This window comes from Lithobates pipiens, unplaced genomic scaffold, assembly GCF_037356315.1.
Source record: "Lithobates pipiens isolate NorthernLeopardFrog02 unplaced genomic scaffold, aLitPip1_a1.2 Scaffold_3, whole genome shotgun sequence".
Taxonomy (NCBI): Eukaryota; Metazoa; Chordata; class Amphibia; order Anura; family Ranidae; genus Lithobates; species Lithobates pipiens.
In genome coordinates, this window is record NW_027507790.1 from 273,925,262 (window position 1) to 273,939,399 (window position 14,138).

At 45.8% G+C, this 14,138-nt stretch overlaps 1 protein-coding gene across 1 annotated transcript in view; it reads right to left on the minus strand.

The window, feature by feature from the left end:
- LOC143941158 (vomeronasal type-2 receptor 26-like) overlaps positions 1 to 14,138 on the minus strand; it is a 115,861-nt gene that overhangs the window by 36,278 nt on the left and 65,445 nt on the right. The gene's annotated exons all lie outside the window — the stretch shown is intronic.

Genomic DNA, 14,138 nt, shown 5'->3' on the forward strand with positions numbered 1-14,138 from the left:
TTATTGTTTCACTTTAATCATTATTAAAATCATTGCTCCCGAAAAAGCGGCCATTTTTAAAACTTTTTTTTGCATTGATACATGTCCCCTGGGTCAGGACCCGGGTCCCCAAACACTTTTTAGGACAGTAACTTGCATATTAGCCTTTAAAATGAGCACTTTAGATTTTGAACGTTGGAGTCCCATAGACTTTAATAGGGTTCTAAAGTTCACACGAAGTATGCTATATACTAGCTCAGTCGAATCTTCTTTATACATTCGACAGACACCATAAGCCTTCAAAGACAGATTCGACCGTAATTCATGTGGATTTTCGGACGAATGCAATTTTTAATCGAAAAACAAAATAAATAAAAACGAATTTTGGGAGTAACTAATAAATTAATTTTTCGGACGAAAACGAAATTCCGAAACAAAATATTTTACTCTGCACATGTCTAATAAATAAATGATTGTGAGTCCCCAGATAGGCTGATCACCAACATCCTGTGACACATGTTGTTACTTGCTAGTTTAAGCTATATGTCTAAAATGTCATACTATATACATGTATATGATTGATATCTTGTTCCTCCCCTTGATGCCTTTTGTTCTGAGTTTTTATAAAAACTCAAGCCAAGCTACCATTAAACCTGAGAATACTTTGAAACCATTTTGTGTCTTCTTCATTGTGTGCTCCCAGAGCTCTGTAGAGGAATCCACTGGTCATTCTTAGAAACCGGGTAGAATTAACCCTTTCAGTTAATGGTGGCAGCAGGCGGGGTGCAGTGTTCATCCGAGGTAAGTGGATTGTGTCTATTTTACTGATGCTTTTCTTCTTGCCCTGGCTCTGACAAAACTGCATGTGTACACTGTGTTTATAAGGGGAAATTCTTGCAGGATCTTTGTGCTTTTGTTAAGCACCATACATTTGTCTCTGGTAGCTCTGTAGAGGAATCCACTGATCATTCATGGAAACCAGGCAAAATTATCCCTTTCACTGATGGTGGAGAAAATTGGAGCTGTACCATTGAGGGAAATGGGTTTCCTGTACCATGATAATATCTACCGTGAGGGAACTGTAATTCTCGAATATCTTTCTCCTTTTGAGGGGCTTCAGGGATAGGAGGATTTTCTCCGCTTCCAGGAGACTGGAAAAGGAGTAATGCTTGCACTTGAAGTAAAATTTAACAACAAATGGAAAGGTCCACCAGTATTTAATGTCCTTTTGGGTGAGGACTGAAAGTAGGGGTTTCAAGGCCCATCTCTGCTGGATCATAGAGAGGGCTAAGTCCGCAAAAAGTATTGGGTGGCCTTGAGGTGTAATCTGTTTCATCTCTCTGGATTGCTTCATTATCTCCCCCTTGACCAAGTAGAAGTGGGGTTTTGCGATGATGTACCAGGGGGAACCATCCTTTCTTGGGGGTCCCAAGGCTCTGTGAACTCTGTCCAATTCCATACAGTGCTGTGGAATGTTCGGGATCAAGGGTTTGAGGATCTGCTGGGTAGCTTGGTTAACATCCATGATTGACTCTGGTAAACCTCTGATCCTAAAATTGTATCTTCTGGATCTGTTTTCTAGCTCATTGATCCTAGAAAGGGCTGAGTCAAGCCTGTCTTGAAGTGTCTGAATATGGTCTGAGTTTTGATTGGTGTCTGTCACCATCATATGCAGTTTGTTCTCCATGGCTTCCATTCTGGAGCCCAGATTTTTTTAAGTCAGCATTGATTTCCCTAGTTATCTTTGCTGCTGTGGAGGCCAGACCCCTCTCCAGTAATTCAGAAAGCTTCAGGTAAAAGTCTCCTGGCTGGAAGTACCAGTCCTGAGCAGGGGTGGCAGGGACGGAGACCACTGGTGTGGTGTAAGAGAAGGCCCAGCAAGAGAAAAGGCACTGCCCCGGAGGCCACCACCAAGTAATGATTCAGTGGAAGCCGGTGAAGGTGTCATAAGTTGGTGGTTGCTGTTCTGGCCTGCAGGGATGTATGTGAGGGATGCAGGGGCTATCACTTGCATGGGTTCTGCCTGTCCCTCCGTGCCTAGAGCTGCTGACTTTTAATAAGGACACTTATCTGTCCAGCGAGCCCGTAATGTCGGCCGCCCAAGGCTGATCCGTCCAGCGGATTGGGTGCTGGCGCCACCATCTTAACGAAGGCAAACAGGCAGTGGAGCCTTACAGCTTCACTGCCTGTTTCCTACTGTGCATGTGCTAGTCGCGTTTTGAAAATGGCCCCATTGTTTTTTGGGACACACACATGTCCCAGAAGGTAACGGGGCAGCTCACCAAAGAGGAGGAAGAGGCAGATTAGGAAGACTGCCTAGCAACAGGGGTTTCTGGTAAATCCAAATGTTTTTTTAAAATATTTTTGTGAATATTAATGTACATTTTTTTTACAGTGGTTCTCCACTTTAAATATGAGATCTCGGTCTAAAAGACCTCAGATCTCATATTTACACAAAAATGCAATAAAAAAATAAAATAATAAAAAGTCGTCTTGCATTGGTATGCAGCTGGGTGGAGGCCATCTCTTTCCCTCACTCAGCTCCATACCTAAAACGAAAGAAGACCCAATCGCCTCCACCGGTAAGTGGCAGAGGGCACCGGAGTGTGTGGTGGGAGGGGGCCCTCTCCCGCCACCGATAAAGGCAAATCTGCTATTTAATACATCAGAAAAGCATAACTTAATATTTGGTACAGAGACCAGAAACCCTTGTTTGCAATTACAGAGATCATACATTTCCTGTAGTTCTTGACCAGGTTTGTTTCGGGTCATTGTCATGCTGGAAGACCCATCCATGACCCATCTTCAATGCTCTTACTGAGGGAAGGAGGTTGTTGGCCAAGATCTCACGAAACATGTCCCCATCCATCCTCCCCTCAATACGCTGCAGTTGTCCTATCCCCTTTGCAGAAAAGCAGCACCAAAGAATGTTTCCACCTCCATGTTTCACGGTTGGGATGGTGTTCTTGGGGTTGTACTCATCCTTCTTCCGCCAATCACGGTGAGTGGAGTTTAGACCAAAAAGCTCTATTTTTGTCTCATCAGACCACATGACTTTCTCCCAATCATCCTCTGGATCATCCAGATGGTCATTGGCAAACTTCAGATGGGCCTGGATATGCTTTGGCTTGAGCAAGGGAACCTTGCATGCGCTGCAGCATTTTAATCCATGACGGCGTAGTGTGTTACTAATGGTTTTCTTTGCGACTGTTGTCCCAGCTCTCTTTGGGTCATTGAAGAGGTCCTGCCATGTAGTTCTGGGCAGATCCCTCACCTTTCTCATAATCATTGATGCCCCATGAGGTGATATCTTGCATGGAACCCCAGACTGAGGGAGATTTACCATCATCTTGAACTTCTTCCATTTTCTAATAATTGTGCCAGCAGTTGTTGCCTTCTCACTAAGCTGCTTGCCTATTGTACCGTAGTCCATCCCAGCCTTGTGCAGGTCTACAAATGTATCTCTGATGTCCTTACACAGCGGTCTTGGTCAGATCTTGCTCCATATTTTATAAACACTTGAATTTTTAAAGTTCATTTTTTTCTTTCTGATATGGTGTCTCCAAGTAAATGTATTAGTGACTGCTTCCTTACACATACAACTTCCTGTGGGAGTGATTAAGGGAAGAGCTGATTATATGCACCGTGTGTGTTAGGGAAAGAGTATATAATAATAAATGTGTGTGTTGGGGAAATTTCATTCCACTGAAACTGCCCTACTAAAACTCACCAATGACCTACTAACTGCTAAAACCAATGGGCATTACTCCATACTCGTACTCTTATAACTTTCTGCTGCCTTCGACACAGTTGAGAACCTGCTCCTCCTCAGAAAACTACACTCCGTTGGCCTTCGTGATTCTGCTTTATCCTGGTTCTCCTCCTACCTATCTCAGTGCACTTTAAGTGTCATTTACAACTCCATCTCTTCTGTTCCTCTTCCTCATTCTGTTGGGATACCCCAAGGCTCCGTCCTTGGGCCCCTCTTATTCTCGCTCTATACCTCTTCCCTGGGCCAGTTGATAGTCTCCCATGGGTTCCAATACCACCTCTATGCCGATGACACACAGATCTATATTTCCGCTCCTCAATTCTATCTCCTCATGGATCTCAAATCTCAACTAAGGATTCCCCTTAATATTCATACCAGACCTGAAGGGCCTGGTATGGAATTTGGGGGGACCCTCATGCATTAAAAAAAACAAAAATTGGTTTGAGGTTCCCCTGTGGGGGAATTCCATGCCATTTTTATCAATTAACTTTTATGTGTATTGCCGGGACCGACAATTCATTATAGTCGCTAGCGCTGGTACTTTTAAATTACCTTTTTTCCTTGCTCTCTGACTGTTCTAAACACGGGAAACATGTGCCACTTTACAGGCATACTATAGGTATGAAATTTAAAGGAATATTACACTTTTATTTTTGTTTCACTTTAAGCATTATTAAAATCACTGCTTCCGAAAAAACTGCCATTTTGTACAACTTTTTTTTGCATTGATACATGTCCCCTGGGGCAGGACCCAGGCCCCCAAACACTTTTTAAGACAATAACTTAGATATAAGCCTTTAAAATGATCACTTTTGATTTTTCATGTTTGTGTCCCATTCACTTTAACGGTGTTCGCGTGTTCAAACACATTTTTTGCCTGTTCGCACATTCTGCTGCAAACTGAACAGGGGGGTGATTGGCCCATCCCTAGTATTGACATTACATCTTAATAATGCCATCTTGAGACCCATTGTATCTGAAATGTGTTTTCAGCTTGCATGGCTTACAGTGCCATCTTTTTGAGTTGTATACCTTACCCTTTTTTCATATACATGTAGTGTCGGCTCCTGAAGAGCACGTGCTATGTTTTTTTTTTTCTATTTAAAGTTCCTAAAACCACAGTTGAGTTTTAGGGTTAATTATACCAAATTATGGCTTCGGTACCAGTCTAGCTGGATTGCACTGGGTTCTCCTTGGCCATAGGTGTCGCTGTTACCACTGGCAGGTGTAAGAATGCAATTTAGCTATGCATATCGAATGCCATTCTTTCTCTGAACCAGCCCAGTGGGTGTGTCATCCTGCTCTGCATTCTGGGAGAGGGTATTTAAGGTACTGACATCGGGTACTTCTGGATTCTGGTCCAGAAGATTTTTCTGTCTGCTTGGTCCTGGTCCTCCTGACCAGCCCTCATGGCCCTCATGGCCTGGGGTGCGGATCCATGCAATTTCAAGTCTCGGGGCTGGTTAGCCCGAGGCAATGTAACTGAGAGGAGGATTCAAAGGTGATTTGGTGCCGTCTCATCTGTGGAGCGGCCCAGCAACTGGAGAAGCACCCAGGGGAGGACTCTTCAGGAGAAGGCCATGCATAAGGCTGGCTTCTCAGAAGGAGCCTGGCGGCTCAGTTGAAGGACACTAAGTAGATCTACACTCATACGGTATCACCGGACCGGCTGCGAGATACTGGTACCATGACAGGGATTTATATAGGGACAATGGGCGGGGTCACCGGATGATTGTCCCATTGTCCCTATATAAGTCGCCACACAATGCGTCCCTGTCATTGCGGCCGGAGACAGCGTAGAGTCAATATCTCAAGGAAGAAGAGAAGAGAAGAGAAGGCGGCAGCGACGGAGACGACAACAGAAGACCGAGCCACCGCTAGTAAAAGAGCTGGAAGAAGGAGCGGAGGCCCGGCAAGAAGAACTGAAGATGGGGACAAGACCCCCAAAGAGGGGGACAAGACCCCCGAAGTTGGAAGAAGACTCCCATATGGGGGTGGCGATGAAGAAGAAAGCCGGGCTCCTCCGCTAGTAAAAGAGCAGAAGACAGCGGAGGAGTCCAGCGAGAAGACCCCCCAAGATGGAAGAAGACCACCGGAGCTGTGCAATAAATTATTTTAAAAACGTGTTGTGTTTTTTTTTACACTTTTTTTCACAGGTGAATGGGTAGGGGTACATGGTACTCCAATACTCATTCACATAGGGTGGGGGCCAGTATCTGGGGGGCTTCAGGATTCTGATAAGCCCCCCGCCCGCAGACCCCAACAACCAACGGCCAGGGTTGTCGGGAAAAGGCCCTTGTCCTCATCAACATGGGGACAAGGTGCTTTGGGTGGGGGGCCACATGGCCCCCTTTTCCCCAAAGCACCCCCCCATGTTGAGGGCACGCGACCTGGTACGGCTCGGGGGGGGGGTGCTCGCTCGTCCCCTCCCCCTTTCCTGACCGGCCGGGTTGCATGCTCGGATAAGGGTCTGAAATGGACCTTGGGGGGACCCCCACGCCGTTCTTTCGGCGTAGGGCTTCCCCTTTAAGTCCATACCGGGTGATGAGGCTAGAGAGGTGTCAATCTCGTCCATGAAGGCGCAGACATTGACTTCCTGCTCTAGTCCCGTCTACCTGGAGCACGTTCAAAATGAACTAACTTTTCTCCATGTGAGAAAATCTGTTCATTTCAAAAGTCCAGCGGACTAGCACACAGACGGCCAGATTTTCCGCCAAACTCATAGTCCGGTGGACAATTTTTGAGTCAAAACTTCTTTATAAGTCCGCCGGACTTTTGGGGAAAAAATTCCGCCGGAGCCCACACATGGGCGGATTGTCCGGCGAACTCTGGTCCGCTGGACCAAGTCTTCTGGATAGTCTAATCGTGTGTACGTGGCAAACGTACACTTTTGATACTTTGTGGGAGCCAGTGACACTAATACAGTGCTCAGTGCTAAAATTATGCACTCTCACTGTACTAATGACACTGGCTGGGAAGTGGGTTAAACATCTAGGGCAATCAAAGCTTAAATTGTGTGTCTAGCCAGTGTTTTTGTGTACTGTGTTAGGTTTTGGATTTGCTTTCCCTGCTTTTCAAGGCAAGAAAATCCATCACTTCCCCCTGTCAGAATGGAGCTCTGCCTTGTTTACATAGCAGAGCTCTATCCTGTGTGTCTTCATGATGATCGGTGGGTGCCAGCCGACATCCATTGGCCAGCAACCACTGATTGGCTTTTGCTGTGACTAATAACAAAAGAAGTGGCATGCCAACAGCATGTGCACCCACTAGGCAGAAGTGCAGAATCACACACACACATATATATATATATATATATATATATATATATATATATATATATATATATATATATATATATATATATTGTGAGGGGGTTCGCTCGGTAGCGGGTGTGTGTGACCCCCTGGATGGGTTCACAACACAAAGTCAGGCACAGCAGACAGCGGTGTAGGTGCAAAAAACAAAAGATCCGGTTTATTTAGGCTACATGCAGTGATACATATAACAGCCAAACAAAATAAAACAAGAAAATAAATCCTGGTCAGCTTGACCTCTAACTACACACGTAGACTCCCTGTCTAACAACTGGGTGCAGCCTTGTGCTGCCCCAGTCCCTGTCTCTTTTGTAGGGGTTTGCCACACAGGCGTTAACTCACCGCACAGAACAGATCTCAGACTCCCCAGTCTATACACACAAAACTGGTTCCAGGATGGAGCATCCCCCTATGCATGCTGGGGTTTTTTGTAGAGGCCTTAATGAGCCCACTTAATTCAGCTGGGCTCATTAACTCTTCCCCTCTAATTGTAAAAGTCTGCATAAAGCCTGAATCTAGGACACACATATTTACCATCCTGGATACAACCAGGTGACTTTACCTGCCTGCTGCCACATACCCCCCCTCTTGTTTCAACCTTGGGGTTGTAACACCAGCAGTCAGACACGCATGTATCCGAGACAAAGCATCCACATTCCCCATTTTAACACCAGGGCGATGCTTAACTGTAAAGTTAAATTCCTGTAGGGCTAGGAACCACCTATTTACCCTTCTATTGGTCTCCTTGTTCTGAGCCATCCACTTTAAAGGAGCGTGATCAGTCACCAGGTCAAAGTGCCTACCTAGCAGATAGTACCGAAGGGAATCTAGAGCCCACTACACTAAACATTCCTTCTCAATCGTGGAGTAATTTACCTCATGGGACTTTAACTTCCTGCTGAGGTAAATGACTGGGTGCTCTTCCCCGTTCCAGACCTGGGATAACACTGCTCCTAACCCAACGTCTGATGCATCAGTTTGTACAACAAAGTCCTTAGAGAAGTCTGGTGAGTACAACACTGGCTGGCTACATAAGGCTGTTTTTAAGGACTGAAATGCTTCCTCAGCCTCTGGGGACCATTTAACCATAACCGACTCTTTCCCTTTTGTCAGGTTGGTGAGGGGCACAGCCTGAGAAGCAAAATGGGGAATGAATCGTCGATAATAGCCAGCGATTCCCAGAAAGGCTCGTACCTGTTTCTTGCTGTTGGGACGTGGCCAACTCTGTATGGCCTCGACTTTATTGACTTGGGGTTTTATCACCCCCCTCCCAATAGTGTACCCAAGATATTTGGCCTCCTCCTGTCCAATGGTACACTTCTTTGGATTGGCCGTAAACCCAGCTTCCCGGATAGAGTCTAGGACTGCTTGTACTTTTGGCAAATGTGAGACCCAGTCTGTGCTATGGATAATCACATCATCCAGGTAAGCTGCAGCATATTTCTGATGGGGCCTCAGAATCTTATCCATTTTCCGCTGGAATGTTGCCGGTGCATTCTGTAACCCAAACGGCATTCTCTTATATTGGAATGCCCCATCTGGGGTTACAAACGCAGTTTTCTCCTTGGCCGACTCGGCCAGGGGAATTTGCCAATACCCTTTGGTGAGATCAAGAGTTGTCATATATCGGGCTGTTCCCAGCCGGTCAATCAACTCATCTATACGTGGCATGGGGTAGGTGTCAAATTTTGTAACTTTATTTAATTGTCTAAAATCGTTACAAAACCGCCAGCTCCCATCAGGTTTGGGCACTAGTACAATAGGACTGGACCAGTCACTCTGGGACTCCTCTATCACACCCAATTCCAGCATCCTTTGAACCTCCCCACGTATTGCCTCCCGTCGGGCCTCTGGTATTCTATAAGGTTTTAGTTTTACCCTTTCTCCTGGCGGGGTGATAATGTCATGCTCTACGCCAGATGTTTGTCCAGGAAGCTCAGAGAAAATCTCTTTGTTACGAAGTACAAACTCTTTAACCTCCTGTTGTTGGGGTTTCGATAAGGTGTCTGCTATTCCAACCTCAGGAACTAAGCAATCAGGCTGTACTTGTGACAAAGTCTCTGCGACTAGGGATTCCCTATCCCTCCAGGCTTTCAGCAGATTGACGTGATAGATCTGCTCCGGCTTTTGCCTTCCTGGCTGTCTAACCCTGTAGTTCACCTCCCTAATTTTTTCAATTACTTCATATGGACCTTGCCATTTGGCCAGTAATTTGCTTTCAACCGTAGGGACTAGCACCAAGACCCTATCCCCGGGGAAAAAGTACGGGTCTTGGCCCCACGGTTGTACACTCTCTGCTGTGCTAACTGCGCTTGGGTTAAATGTTCCTTTACAATTGGCATTACCTGTGCAATTCTATCTTGCATCAGGGCGACGTGCTCAATCACACTCCTGTGAGGAGAACTCTCATTTTCCCAAGTTTCCTTGGCGATATCCAGCAGCCCTCTTGGGTGTATCCCATAGAGCAACTCGAAGGGTTAGAAACCCGTAGAGGATTGGGGTACCTCCCTAATGGCAAACATCAGATAGGGTATTAGACAATCCCAATTCTTTCCATCACTATCCACCACCTTCTTTAACATTTGTTTTAGGGTTTTGTTGAATCTTTCAACCAACCCATCTGTTTGGGGGTGATACACAGATGTACGCAATTGCTTCACTTTGTACAACTTGCATAATTCTTTCATAACCCGGGACATAAAGGGTGTACCTTGGTCCGTAAGCAGTTCCTTACAAATACCCACGCGGCTAAAAACAAGGGATAGCTCTTTGGCTATGGTTTTGGCCGAGGTATTTCGGAGAGGAATTGCTTCCGGATAACGGGTGGCATAGTCAAATATAACCAAAATGTACTGATGCCCCCTAGCAGACTTCATTATCGGACCTACCAAATCCATTGCGATCCTCTCAAAGGGGACCTCAATGATAGGAAGAGGTACCAGTGGGTTACGGAAATGTGGCATAGGTGCCGACTTCTGACACACAGGGCAGGAGGAACAATACTTTTCTATTTCCTTCATGACCCCAGGCCAATAGAATCTCTGCAATACCCTCTCTCTGGTTTTCTCTGTCCCCAGATGACCTCCCAGAATGTGTCCATGAGCCAATTCTAACACCAACTTCCTGTAAGGTTTGGGCACTACAAGTTGCTCAATGGTTTCTTCTGCCCTTTGAGCCACTCGATATAGCAGGTCCCTTTCCATAGTGAAGTACGGATAAGGGCAAGTCCTATCTGGGTTCACTAACTCGCCATCTATTTTCACCACATTTTCCCGTGCCTTTATTAGGGTGGGGTCTTTTAACTGTTCTGTGGCAAAATTTTCCCTGTGAACCTCAAGATCCGAAAACTCCACAGACGGCAGGTTTCCATCTGAGGATGTTGGCTCCTCCCCAGTTTCTCGAGTTTCCCCCGCCAATACCGACAAGGGAAATTCAGGAGAATCCTCACCACTCCCAGAGGAATTCTGGTCATCTTCCTGGTTTATAGGGGCACCAATGGGGGCCTCAGGACAATCCCAGAGTTCCCAGAATTTTGGAAAATCCCTTCCCACAATAGCATCATGTGGTAACTGAGACACTAACCCCACCTGATGAGAGAGGTTACCTTTGGGGGTCTCAAAAAACACTGAAGTTACAGGATACTCTCGGGTGTCCCCATGCACACAAATAACAGCCACCCTGTTCTTCCCAGAGACCTCTGTAGTAACTAATTCAGCTTTTATCAATGTTACCAGGCTACCTGAATCTAGCAACACATCAACATGTCTACCATTAATACACATTTTACATAAATGTTTCTCAGGTCTCCGAATGGCCGTGCATGCAACTGTCGCAAACAGCGACTGACGTCTCTCCCTTATAAAGTCACATTGCATAGGCTCATCCACAACTGGGCAATTGGCTGCAATATGTCCCTCTTGCCGGCAGCGGTAGCAAATCATTTTTTTCGCTGCCTCTTGCAGCATGGGCTTCCTGGGCTGCTCCCGCCAGACCTTAGGTAGAACTCCCACCCTCTCACTCTCTCCACCCTCACCCCTTGGAGTCATCTTACCCGCCACTGGGGATGATCTGGTCTTAGGGGGGAAAGTCCGTGAGTCCCTGGAAGAGGTGGTCAAGTTCTCTGTAGCCAAGTACCTCTCAACCAGATCCACAAGTTTATCTGCATTTTCTGGGTCTCCATGGCTTACCCATTTTTGGATGGCAGTAGGAAGAGCTCTCAGGAAACGATCCATAACAACACGTTCCACAATGTTTGGTGCGGTCAAAGTCTCTGGCTGCAGCCACTTCCTGCTCAGGTGAATGAGGTCATACATTTGAGACCTGGGGGGTTTTCCAACCTGAAAAGTCCAGTTATGCACACGCTGAGCCCGGACTGCCAGGGTGACACCCAGCCGTGCCAATATTTCTGCTTTTAGCACCACATAGTCTTTTGCTTGGTCAGGCTCTAGGTCATAATAAGCTTTCTGCGATTCCCCAGTTAACAGAGGGGCCACCAGTCCAGCCCATTGCTCCTTAGGCCACTTTTCCCTTTCAGCAGTCCTTTCAAATGTGGTCAAAAACACCTCCGGATCATCCTCTCCAGTCATTTTTGTCAGTAAACGGCTCACACCAAAGGATGCGGTATTATTGTAACCACTTGCTTCATTGGTCTGCGGACGTTGCTGTATTAATGTCTCTATTTTCTGTTGAAAATTCTGCTCTTGCTTCTGCAACAGGTCTATGAAGCGGGCTTCAGATCGCTGCTGGGCTTGTTGCTGAGCTTCCAAACTCTGCTGCAAAGTTGCATTTGTCTGCTGCTGATTTGCATTTGCCTGCTGCTGAGCTTCCAAACTCTGCTGCAAAGTTGCATTTGTCTGCTGCTGATTTGCATTTGCCTGCTGCTGGGCTTGTTGTTGAGCTGCAAGGATCTTTTGTAAACCTGCATTTATTTGCTGCTGGTTTGCATTTGCTAGAGCCAGCTGTCTCAGTAGCGGGTGTGTGTGACCCCCTGGATGGGTTCACAACACAAAGTCAGGCACAGCAGACAGCGGTGTAGGTGCAAAAAACAAAAGATCCGGTTTATTTAGGCTACATGCAGTGATACATATAACAGCCAAACAAAATAAAACAAGAAAATAAATCCTGGTCAGCTTGACCTCTAACTACACACGTAGACTCCCTGTCTAACAACTGGGTGCAGCCTTGTGCTGCCCCAGTCCCTGTCTCTTTTGTAGGGGTTTGCCACACAGGCGTTAACTCACCGCACAGAACAGATCTCAGACTCCCCAGTCTATACACACAAAACTGGTTCCAGGATGGAGCATCTCCCTATGCATGCTGGGGTTTTTTGTAGAGGCCTTAATGAGCCCACTTAATTCAGCTGGGCTCATTAACTCTTCCCCTCTAATTGTAAAAGTCTGCATAAAGCCTGAATCTAGGACACACATATTTACCATCCTGGATACAACCAGGTGACTTTACCTGCCTGCTGCCACAATATATATATATATATATATACTGTACATATGTGATTCTGTAGCAGTAAATCTGCTATGGGATGGTCGTTCAGTGGTTACACCATACACTTATGCCACGTACACACGAGTGTAATTTCCATTGGAAAAATCTTGGATGTTTTTTCTGGCGGAATTCCGCTCAAGCTCGGCTTGAATACACACGATCACACAAAAATTTGCTGAACTTTAGACTTTCAAGAATGCGATGACGTACAACACTATGATGAGCCGAGAAAATTAAGTTCAATGCTCCCGAGCAAGCGTCAAATCTTTACCGAGCATGCGTAGGAATTTTGTGCGTCAGAATTGGTAAGGATGATCGTAATTTCCGATCGGAACTTTTTCCGACCAAAAAATTGAGAACATGCTCTCAATCTTTTGTTGGCTGCAATTCCTCCAGCAAAAGCCCAATGGAGCATACACATGGTAGCATTTTCTGTCCAAAAGCTCTTATCGGACTTTTGCTGGTGGAATTTTCCAGTTGTGTGTACGGGGCATTAGGAATTTGCACAAGCAGCATATCATTCATTTCTTTTAGGATGCAGTCACTGTTCGACCCACAATGAATCGGGTGGTGCTGACAGGGCCACCCACAGCTCAAATTTCAGCCTATTCCTACTCTGCCTATCTGCTAATAAAAATATATGTTTGGTTGTGTGACAGACCTAGCCGGGATACAGGCTTTTTGAGAGGACTGAATGCAGGCCTCTTGCCGACTGATTAGGGGCCATGGATTTTAAGGGGCACAGGGTGAATGAGAACCCCACTATAATCTTTGCTAGATTCAATGCTGTATATATGTATATATAATGTGTGTTGTCTCATGCTGTTGGGACACACACTGTCAGATGCTAATGTCATCAACTCCAGCCACCTGTCTGTTGTGTAAATGAGTCTGGCTTGTAAGAATATTCAGCACATTGTTGTTTGTGCTAATTAACCCTGTGTTGATGTTTATGGCAATGTTTATGGAATTGTTAGTGAGCTAGGAGCCGAAAAGTCGTATCCCTCAATCAACTAGTCTGAGTGTTGATTTAGATAATTAGCTCATGCTAAATAGGTTAGGTTTTAGTCTTCTACTGCATTATAAATACTTGTCATTTTGCTTCTAATAAATCAGTCCATGTTAGCACTAAGCAAGTCTCGTCTTGTTTTGTGCTTGTGAGCGGTTGGAATATCTGATATCTATATTCAGACTTAGGAAGCGGTATACTGACGGAAGCACTCAATCGGAGTGTGGGATTGGATCCGCAGGTTGGTGTCGCTCAGTCGAGCTCCTATTCAGACATTGGCCAGAGTGGGACCTGCACTTAGTGACATATGATGAAAATTATACAATTTCCCTGTTTAGACATGAGGTCACAAAGTCCAGGAGAGTGAAGTCTCAGAACCAATTCCCTTTGCAGCCCTGAGATATGATCAAATGCCAAAAGCTGAAAAAACATATATTTCCTTCCCCATGTCCCCTCCCCCAACTTTCCTTTTGCGTTAAATAACACAATCATTAGTCCATCCCCTCATGTCAGCACGCTAGGTGTGGTCCTGGACTCTGACCTCTCCTTTTTGACCCCCACATCC